This window comes from Pistacia vera, unplaced genomic scaffold, assembly GCF_008641045.1.
Source record: "Pistacia vera cultivar Batoury unplaced genomic scaffold, PisVer_v2 Contig121, whole genome shotgun sequence".
Taxonomy (NCBI): Eukaryota; Viridiplantae; Streptophyta; class Magnoliopsida; order Sapindales; family Anacardiaceae; genus Pistacia; species Pistacia vera.
The window spans coordinates 270,078-281,439 of NW_022195260.1; positions in this window are offsets into that span (position 1 = coordinate 270,078).

Sequence of the window (11,362 nt, forward strand, 5' to 3'; positions counted from 1 at the left end):
ATACCTGGGAGTGATGAATCCTTTGTCAATCCACCATAGTCTTGATGCACTCATCGATGTAGTCAATCACTACGGTATTGATAGTTCTGAATAGAACTACGTTGGGCTAGTGTCAAACTACACCAATCGGTGTACAAGACGCTCCGATGATCTGAAGTCTAAGGATTACATGCATCACCATTTATTAGAGGATTTATTCCATAGACACCGGGGTTACCATCCATATGGAATCCTCTGGTGGGTTTTTCCAATGAACTTGCCTACAACAGGCACCCATGTGCTGCACCAAGTTGTTGGCAAACAACCTTGACAAGTGAGATCAGTCACTATCTTTCGACAGGGTCGTTCAATGCTATGATAGCCTTACCGTATTATCTGTGTCCTTGGTCAGAATAATACTTGGGCTACAAACATTTTTAGAATGGCCACCATATGTGATCATATGGTTCTCACTATCAAGATTTGAAACACTTGATACCCTCATCACGGTTCTACCATCCTAAGGACATATATCAATACTACATATATGATTTACACAATATAGAGCAAAATGCCTTTTATTGATTAATAAACATTATTACAAAGAGTCAGTTCTATAATAATTGATTGGCTCTCGGGCACCTACTCTAACAATCTCCCACTTGCACTATAGCCAATCATTCATATACTTAACACCGAATGACCCTAAGTGCCTATCAAGCTTCTGCCACAATATAAACTTTAACAGTGGGTTAGTAGGTATTCTACGAATCTGCACATCCACTTTTCTGATCGATTTCTTAGATCAAAATAAATCAACTAAGTGTGTGTTTGGATAACTGGTGAGACCACAGTTCCTTAGCCACAACAATGGCTCCATTGTTGTCGTAGTAGAACTTTACTGGATCAACAATGCTTGGAACCACATCAAGTTCAGTAATGAACTTCTTGATCCAAACCGCCTATACAGCTGCATTAGATAATGCGATATACTTAGCATCAGTTGTAGAATTCACTACAGTACTTTGTTTCAAGCTCTTCTAGCTCACTGCAACTCTATTGAGACAAAATACAAACCCGGATTGCAAGCGAAAATCATGTTTATCCATTTGGAAACTAGCATCACTATATCCTCTTACAGTGAGCTCATTTTCCCCTTCATAAACCAAGAAGATATCCTTAGTCCTTTTTAGGTACTTAAGGATGTCCTTGACACACATCCAATGTCTCTCACTTGGATCTGATTGATATATTCTACAAGTGCTTAATGCACATAAGACATCAATCTGAGTACACAACATCACATCGCTCACTTGGATCCGATTTATATCTATTACAAGTGCTTAATGCACATGAGACATTAGTCCAAGCATGCAACATGGCATCGCTCAATTGGATTCAATTGATATCTACTACAAGTGCTTAATGCACATGAGACATCAATCCAAGCATATAACATGGCGTCCATGATGGATCCAATTGCTGATGCATATGAGATCCTTTTCATTCTATCTCTCTCATCATGTGTTTTCAAACACATCCTTAGAGAGATAGACAAAATATGACATCGGAAGAAATCCCTTCTTGGACTCTTCCATACTAAATCTCTTCAGTACATTGTCTATGTATGTACTCTGACTTAGGCCAGGCAGCCTACTTGATCTATCTCAATAGATCTTTATTCCGAGGATGTAGGCTATTTCTCCTAAATCCTTCATGGAGAAGCACTTGGATAACCAAGTCTTTACCGACTGCAAGTTTGGTATGTCATTCCCGATCAAAAGTATGTCATTGACATACAACACCAGGAATGCCATTGCACTCCTACTTACTTTCTTGTTCTTGATAAAACCAAATTCTTTTACAATTTCATCAAAACAAATGTTCCAGCTTCTGGAAGCTTGCTTGAGTCCATAAATGGACCTCTGCAATTTGCATATTTATCAGCTTGTTCATCATAAACGAAATCATCAGGTTGTGTCATATAAACATTCTTTTCAAGGTTTCCGTTCAGGAAAGCTATTTTCACATCCATTTGCCAAATTTCATAGTCATGATATGCAACAATCGCAAGCATAATCCGAATGGGTTTTATCATGGCAACCGGCGAAAAAGTTTTTTCATAGTCAGTACCCTTAATTTGTTTAAAATCTTTGGCAACCAGTCATGCCTTATAAGTATGCACCTTGCCATCTGTGTTAGTCTTCTTCTTGAAGACCCATTTACACCCTATGGGTTTTACCCCTTCAGGTGGATCCACCAGAGACCATACTTGGTTCCGATACATGGAGTCCATCTTAGATTTCATGACTTCAAGCCATTGCATGGAATCTATATCCGATCTAGCGTTTTCATATGTTCTAGGTTCATTGTCTTAGTAGACCAGTACGTCACCATGTTGAGTCACGAGAAAACCATATCTCTCAAGTTCATGGCGTACTCTTCAAAACCTATACAACTCTTATGCTACTTGAGGTGGTTGACTTAGATCCATGGATTGTGGAGTGACCTCCTCACGATGTTCAACCACTTCTTGTGGCACATCCTCCTGTCCTTCGTCTAATGTATCTTGTGGTTCTAGAACTTCATCGAGTTCTACTTTCCTCCCACTAGTACTTCTTAGGAAAAAATCATTTTCTAAGAAGACACCAGTACGAGCGACAAAAATTTTGCGCTCTTCTAGATGGTAGACATAATACCCTTTGGTTTCCTTAGGATACCCTACAAAAATACATTTGTCAAATTTTGGGCCCAGCTTGTTCGAAGTTAATTTCTTAACATAAGCTTCACAAACCGAGATCCTTATATAAATCAAGTTGGGCTTTCGCCCACTCCATAGTTCATATGAAGTCTTATCTATAGACTTTGACAGCATACGGTTCAGTACATGAGTCATAATCTTTAGGGCATAACCCCATAATGATGCAGGTAGATCACTAAAACTCATCATGGACCTAACCATGTCAAGTAAGGTCATCTTCCTCCTTTTAGACACTCCATTGTGTTGGAGTGTATGCAAAGAGGTGAGTTTTGATACTATCCTACATTCCTTTAGGTATGTTTAACTCAACTTGCCACACTCGGCGTAGTTGTTACTTTGACAATATCCTTATTGTTTATTTTAAGAACATATTATTGTGAAATAGTTCCATAAAGAATATTATTTATACTAAAAGACAACCATCCATTAGTAAAGCAATATTCTTACTTTTCCAAAGTGGACACAGAAAAATTATTTCTAGAAATTGAACGAATATCATAACAATCCACAAGTTCCAAGTAATAAGCCCATAGGCAAAATCAGACAATAAGATCCTACAGCTAATGCAGCATCATGTGCTCCATTTCCAACTGGTAGGTCCACCTCTCCCTCGGCAAGCAATCTACTCTGCTATAGTCCCTACACATTAAAACAAATGTGAGTACCATATCTTGTGTCAATGACGTAAGATGTTGACAGGTGAAGTTAATCTCAATCAAGAACGTACCTAACGAAGAAATAACATTTTTCTTCCTTTTTGCTAGGAAGGCCTTGCAACGTTTCCTCTAGAGGCTAGGATTCCCACAGTGAGGACAAACGTCCTTCCTATCTACAATAGTTTCTTCCAACGACTTCTAAGCCTTTTCCTTCTCACTTGAGTTAGCTTCAACCAACATCAATGTTTCTAAAATTTTCAGACCTAACTCAGTGGCCTTTAACATATCTAGAAGTTCGAAAAGCGTATTCTTCTTATCATCCTCAATGAAGTCATAGACAAATTTAGAGTAAGAATCTGGCAAAGACTGTAACGTTAGGTCTATTGCTAAACCCTCATTATGTCTACATCCCAAAATCTCAAGCTTGTTTATATACTCGGTCAACTTGAGTATATGATTGTCAATTTTAGTACCCTCTTCCATCTTGCATTTGAACAGCGACCGAGACACTGTATGCTTCTCATTTCTCCGGAGAAAATAAAGAATAGAAGCTAAGTCCATATTCTAGCACTATTGTTGCAGTAATGGTGTCATTGATCCAAGCACAATGTATCTTGTCATTTCTGCGTTTGTATCATGTGTATACTTCATATATACATACCTAATCTAATGGATAGAACTATCAACAGGCTCTGGTGACAAAGCCTGCTCAATGGTGTATAATCTATCACTTGATTGAAGTGTATTGTTTATACTTTTATACCAATAAAAAAACTTCTCACCATTCCATTTGTTTCCTAGTTCGATGATTTGTCATAGTGATGATAGGATCATATTGCTCAATTTTTAAGCAAATCTGCAAGTGCAGAATAAGCAAACATTATTACAATGTTTATTATTATTATTTAATGAGGCCTTTTATTAAATAATCGCTCTCACTATTTTCCTCAACCCAATAGCCATTACTCTTAACTCGGGAAAGCCCGTTGGCTTTCCTAGTGGACTGTGATCCTATCTAGCCCATTTCAAACCTTTGCTTTGACGAAAAAGCCAAAATGGGTTGATTAGGTAGGCCAACAAACTTAATCTATATCAGTTGATAGCTCCCACTACCAACCTCAAATGTGAAGTAATCCAACAAGCCAATCACACAATTTAATGGTCGAAGCCATCATCCTCAAGTGTGATTCTCAGTATCAATAAAGTGGACACTACATGTCACCACGTACACACAACAAGTCTACTTCTCTACTATGCCTATGACGTGCTTATCAACATTTTCTTTGGCGAACAAGCAAAACACTTCATTTTAAGTTGACCCATCACCATTAAGGAAAACTCCAATGAACTTTAACCTCCTATTGGTAGAAGTGTACCCTTCGCTTTGGCAAACAAGGTTCTAACGAACAGTGGTTTGATTAAAGACATGGTGATGGAAGGCATTTTAATGACTTTATATCCTTTGTTTGAGGGGTTTTTATTTGATGTCTCACCAATTTATTATCTTTGTTAGAATGACATGGTTTGACATATTATTAAACATTCAACCTTAGCATGCATTCTAAACAAAATATAAATGTGCCAGTACATGGCCTAACTAAAACTGATTTCCTCGAGCCTAGAGGAATCGGTAAGTCAACCTAAGGTCTTCAAGTTTGCCTCTTCATCGCTCCTCCATTTCTTCATCATGATCGTTACAAAAGAATTTATAATACAATTCTAATTTACATCAATAAATCAGAATCCTCATGTTACATACGAGGGGAGTAAGATGAGAGAAAGAAGTACATAAAGAATTTTAGAGGGAGGCAGGACACATAGGTCCTATTTATTTAGAAATTTACAAATAAAACCCAAAAAATGAATAAACAACCATAAGTCTAAGGCTCATGTACTAACACCATGCAATATTCAAACAAGTGCATTACATATATTCAAAAATAAACATTTTGAATTGGGTGGTGAAATTATTAATTACCCTCTAGGATATGCAGAATAATTATTGGTTAAGGTTTTGGAATACTGCAATTTGGTCCCATCGCATAAAAATGCGATCTGCTCCAGCAGCATGCTCGCCGCGGCGAATGTCAAAATTCATGGTTGCCGTGATGAAGGTTTATTTCGCCACAGCGATCATGAGCAGTCAACGAGCTCCAGTAGCTTGCTCACTGTGGCGAAGTTTTATTTTGCTGCGACGGTCATTCACAATCTTACGACAGCCGCGGCGATGATTTTCGTTGTCATGGCAAGCATTGATTTTCAACGCCGCTTTTTGTATCTAAGCTGGTCGATGCGATGAAGGTTTATCTTGCCACAGCGATCGGTGCAGATCAATGAGCATGCAGTCATGAATTTTCTAGTTTTTCGCATAACGTCGAGAACCCAAGTTGAATCGAATGCAATAACATTCGACCAGGACAAACACCAAACAATAAAATTTATCAACATATCATTTAATCAATTGATCATTCAAATCATGCCATTACCACAAAATTTTATAGATTTAAAAAAAAATCAGTTTACACTGTAACTTGTTATCAATCAAATACATGTTATCAAACATAGATTAAACAATATAATCTGATACCCGAGGCTCTAATACCACTGTAAGTGAATGATCAGATTTTCATAGTGGAAAAATCAGAGTTTTAAAAACAAATCGATCAATTACTCAATCCCAAAAATCCAGGTATTGAGTATATTGTTTACATATATTATAAAATTTGTATAATTAAAATTAATGGCAAATCTACACAAGGATTCAGATTACTTACGCACGTTTGGAGGCTACTTTAAGTATCTTTGAATTTATTTTACTTCCGATTCAATGTAGAACCGCATGAATGTTGATCCACACAAAGACAATCCAAAGAACCAAAAAGGGATTTGCTAGATCCACTTGATGGCTTTAAGAATCAAGAAGAAAATTTTTCTTCTCTACCCAATGAAGAAGAACGTGAGAGAGAAAGAGTAAAGGGTGGCTGAATTTTTTTTAATTGAATGAAATTGTTACTTTGTTTCAATTTAAGTTGTACTTATATAATGCAACAATTAAAATCCTCTAGTGGGTCTGTCTAGTGAACTTGCCTCTAGCAAGCACCCATGCGTTGCACCAGGTTGTAAGCAAACAACCTTGACAAGTAAGATCAGTCACTGCCTTTCAACAGGGTCGTTCAACACTATGATAGCCTTACAGCATTATCTATGTCCTTGGTCAGAATAATATTGGGGCTACAGACGTTTCTAGAATGGCCACCATATGTGATCATAGGGTTCTCACTATCAAGAAACACTTGATACCCTCATCATGATTCTACCATCCAAAGGACATATATCATTACATGGACAATATAGAAGAATATGCCTTTTATTGATAAACAAACATTTATTACAAAGTCAATTTTACAATAATTTATTGGCTCTAGGGCACCTACTCTAACAATCTCCCACTTGCATTATAGCCAATCATTCATGTATTTAATATCGAATGACCTTAAGTGTTATCATGCTTCTGCTGCGACAGAGGCTTCGTCAGTGGATCGGCGAGATTGTCATCACTATGCACTTTACTGATCTGTACATCTTTCCTCTCAACCATTTCTCTGATGAGATGAAAACGTCTGAGTATGTGTTTGGACTTCTAGTGAGATCGTGGTTCCTTTGCTTGAGCAATTACTCAATTAGTGTCATAATAGACATCTATCGGATCAACAATCATGGAAACCACACCAAGTTCAGTGACGAACTTCTTAATCCAGACTGCCTCCTTGGCTGCATCAAATAATGCAATATACTTAACCTCTATTGTAGAGTCCTCTACAGTGCTTTGCTTGGAGCTCTTCAAGCTCACTGCACCCCTATTGAGACAAAATACAAACCCTGATTGTGATCGATAATCATCTTTATCTGTTTGGAAACTAGCATCACTGTATCCTCTTATAGTGAGCTTAACTTCCCCTCCATAAACCAAGAACATGTCTTTAGTCTCTTCAGGTACTTAAGGATGTTCTTGATAGCTATCTAGTGATGCTCACCTGGATTTGATCGATATCTATTACAAATGCTTAACGCACATGAGACATTAATCTGAGTACATAACATGGCATACATGATGGATCCAATTGTTGACGCATATAGGATCCTCTTCATTATATCTCTCTTATCGTATGTTTTAGGACACATATCCTTAGAGAGATAGACACCATGTGACATCGGAAGAAATCCCTTCTTGGATTCTTCCATACTAAATCTCTTCAGTGCATTATCAATCTATGTACTCTGACTTAGGCCAAGCAACCTACGTGATCTATCTCAGTTTATCTTTATTCCAACGATGTAGGCTGCTTCTCCTAAGTCTTTCATGGAGAAGCACTTGGATAATCAAGTCTTTACCGTCAGTAAGTTCAGTATATCATCCTCGATCAGAAGTATGTCATCGACATACAACACTAGGAATGCCACTGCGCTCCTACTCACTTTCTTGTAAACACAGGGCTCATCTTCATTCTTGATAAAACTGATTTCTTTTACGGCTTCATCAAAATGAATGTCCCAACTCCTTGAAGTTTGCTTGAGACCATAAATGGATCTCTACAACTTGCATACCTTCTCAGCTTGCCCATCAAGAACAAAACCATCGGGTTGTGTCATATACACATCCTCTTCAAGGTTTCCGTTCAGGAAAGCTGTTTTGACATCCATTTGCCAAATCTCATCATCATGATATGCAGCAATTGCAAGCATAATTCGGATGGATTTAATCATGGCAACCGACGAAAAGGTTTCCTCATAGTCAATACCACTTGAAACCTTTGGCAACTAGTCATGCTTTATAAGTGTGCACCTTGCCATCCATGTCAGTCTTCTTCTTGAAGACCCATTTACACCCTATGGGTTTTACCCCTCTAGGTGGTTCCATCAGAGAACATACTTGGTTCTGGTACATGGAGTCTATCTCAGATTTCATGGCTTCAATCCATTTAATGGAATCTGGATCCGATATAGTGTCTTCATAGGTTCTGGGTTCATCGTCTTGGGAGACAAGTACATCACCATGTTGAGTCACGAGATAACCGTATCTCTTAGGCTCATGGCGTACTCCCCAAATCTACGTAGCTCCTATGCTACTTGAGGTGGTTCACTTTGATCCACAAGTTGTGGAGTAACCTCCTCTTGATGTTCAACCACTACTTGTGGCACATCTTCCCATCCTTCGTCTAGTATATCTTGTAGCTCTAGAACTTCATTAAGTTCTACTTTTCTCCTACTAGTACTTCTTAGAAAAAATTCCTTTTCTAGGAAGACACCAGTATGAGCAACAAAAATTTTGCACTCTTCTGGATGGTAGAAATAGTATCCTTTGGTCTCTTTAGGATACCCCACAAATATACATTTGTAGGATTTTTGGCCCAACTTGTTGGAAGTAAATTTCTTGATATAAGCTTCGCAATCCCAAATCCTTAGATAAGACAAATTGGGCTTTTGCCCATTCCATAGTTCAAATGGAGTCTTGTCTACAGACTTTGATGGCACACAGTTCAAAAGGTGAGTTGCAGTCTCTAGGGCATAACCCCAGAATAATGTAGGTAAATCACTAAAACTCATCATGGACCTAACCATGTCAAGTAAGGTCTTATTCCTCCTTTCAGACACTCCATTGTGTTAGGGTGTATACAGAGGGGTGAGTTGTGATACTATCCCACATTTCTTCAGGTATTCAGAAAACCCTGAGCTTAAGTATTCACCTCCTCGATCTGACTGAAGAGCTTCAATACTTTTGCCCAACATATTATGTACTTCATTCTTGAATTCTTTAAACTTATCAAAGACTTCAGATTTATGTCTCAAGAGGTAGACATAATCATATCTACTAAAATCATCAATAAATGTGATGAAGTAGGAATATCCACCTCTGGCTTCAACTGTTAGTGGACCACATAGATCACTATGGATGATGCCTAACAGTTCAATAGCCCTTTCACTTTGTCCTGTGAAAGGTGACTTGGTCATCTTGCCTAAAAGGCATGACTTGCATACCTTAAATGACTGGAAGTCAAAAGGGTCCAAAACTCCATCCCTTTGAAGTTTTGCAATGCGGGTCTGATTAACATGACCCAATCTACAATGCCTGAGGTATGTATGGTTTTGTTCACTATGTTTAGCTTTCTTAGTTTCAACGTTGAGAATATCCTTATTGTTCAAATCAAGAACATATAATTCGTTATATAATCTTGCAATTCCAAATAGAATACCATTCAAACTAAAGGACAACAATCCATTAGAAATCTCAAAACGATATCCTATATTATCCAAAGCGAATACTGAAATAATGTTTCTAGAAATCGCAGGTACAAAATAACAGTCATTGAGTTCTAATAATAAGCCCGAAGGCAAAGACAAACAATAATTCCCTATAACTAATGCAGCCACATGTGCTCCATTTCCAACTTATAGGTCCACTTTTCCCTTGGCGAGCAATCTACTATGCCTTAGTCCTTATACATTAGTACAAATGTCAGTACCACATCTTGTGTCAATGACCCAAGATGTTGAAGGAGAGAAGTTAATCTCAATCATAAACATACCTAAAGTCGAAGCATCTGACTTCTTCTTATTTGCGAGGAAAGCCTTACAGTGCTTTCTCTAGTGGCTAGGCTTGCCACAATAGAAGCAGACTACCTTCCCACCTTTCCCAAAGCCACCTGTAGGCTTGAGAGCATCCTGTGCTTTAGGCTTGGGCTTGGGATTGGCCTTGGCCTTTCCCTTGCCCTTACCCTTACCCTTTCCTTTACTGGCAGCTACCAGTAAAACAGGCTTGGACTTCTTCAAGTCCTGCTTTGCAGTCCTTAGCATGTTCAAAAGCTCCGACAAGGTTTTCACCATAGCGTTCATATTAAAGTTCATTATGAACGGTGCATAAGAGTCAAGCAAGGATTACAGAATTAAATCTACTTGTAATTCTGCATCCAACTCAAACCCTAAAGTCTCAAGCCTCTTCATGTGATCGATCATTTTGAGCACATGAAAGCCAACTTGGGCTCCCTCGGTTAGGCGACTTCCAAACAATGCTTTTGACACCTTGTACCTCTCATGTCGAACATTCCCTTTATAAAGCTCCTTGAGGTGTAGAATAATGGCAGCAGCGTCCATATTCTCAAGCTGCTTTTGTAGCACTGGTGTCAGTGATGCTAACATCAATCATTGAACGCCATCAGCATCATCAAGGAACTTTTGATAAGTATCATTTACTTCCTGAGTGGCATCAGGATCAAGCTTAGCCATGTATGGCTTATCAGGGATATACAATTTCTTTTCGGATTTAAGTATAATCCGAATATTACGTCACCAGTTCGAGAAATTGGATCCATCCAACCTGTTTTCTTTCTCGATTATCAATTGCAAGTTCATAATGCTCATTTTTAAGTGAATCTACAATTCAGAAAAGTAAAGTCAATATAATCTTTATTATTTCTTAATATGGTCTTTTTTTTAAAAGCACTCCCACTATTTTCCTCAAGCCAATAGCCGTCACTATTAACTTAAGAAAGCCCGTTGGCTTTCCTAGTGGACTGAGATCCCATATGGCCCATTTCAAATCTTCGTTGTGGCGAACAAGCCAAAATGGGCTGGTTAGGTAGGCCAACAAACTTAATCCACACCAGTTGATAGCTCCCACTACCAACCTCAAATGTGAAGTAAGCCAACAAGCCAATCACACAATCCAACGACCTAGCCATTGTCCTTAAGTGTGATTCCCAGTATCAGTATAGTGTACACTACATGTTTCCACGTACACTTAACATGTGTACTTCTCTACTATGCCTATGACATGTTTATCAACCTTCGTTGTGGCGAACAAGCAAAACTGTCATTTTAAGTTGACCCGTCATTATTAAGGAAAACTCCAATGAATTTTAACCTCCCATTGGTAGAAGTGTACCCTTCGCTGTGGCGAACAAGGTTCTGA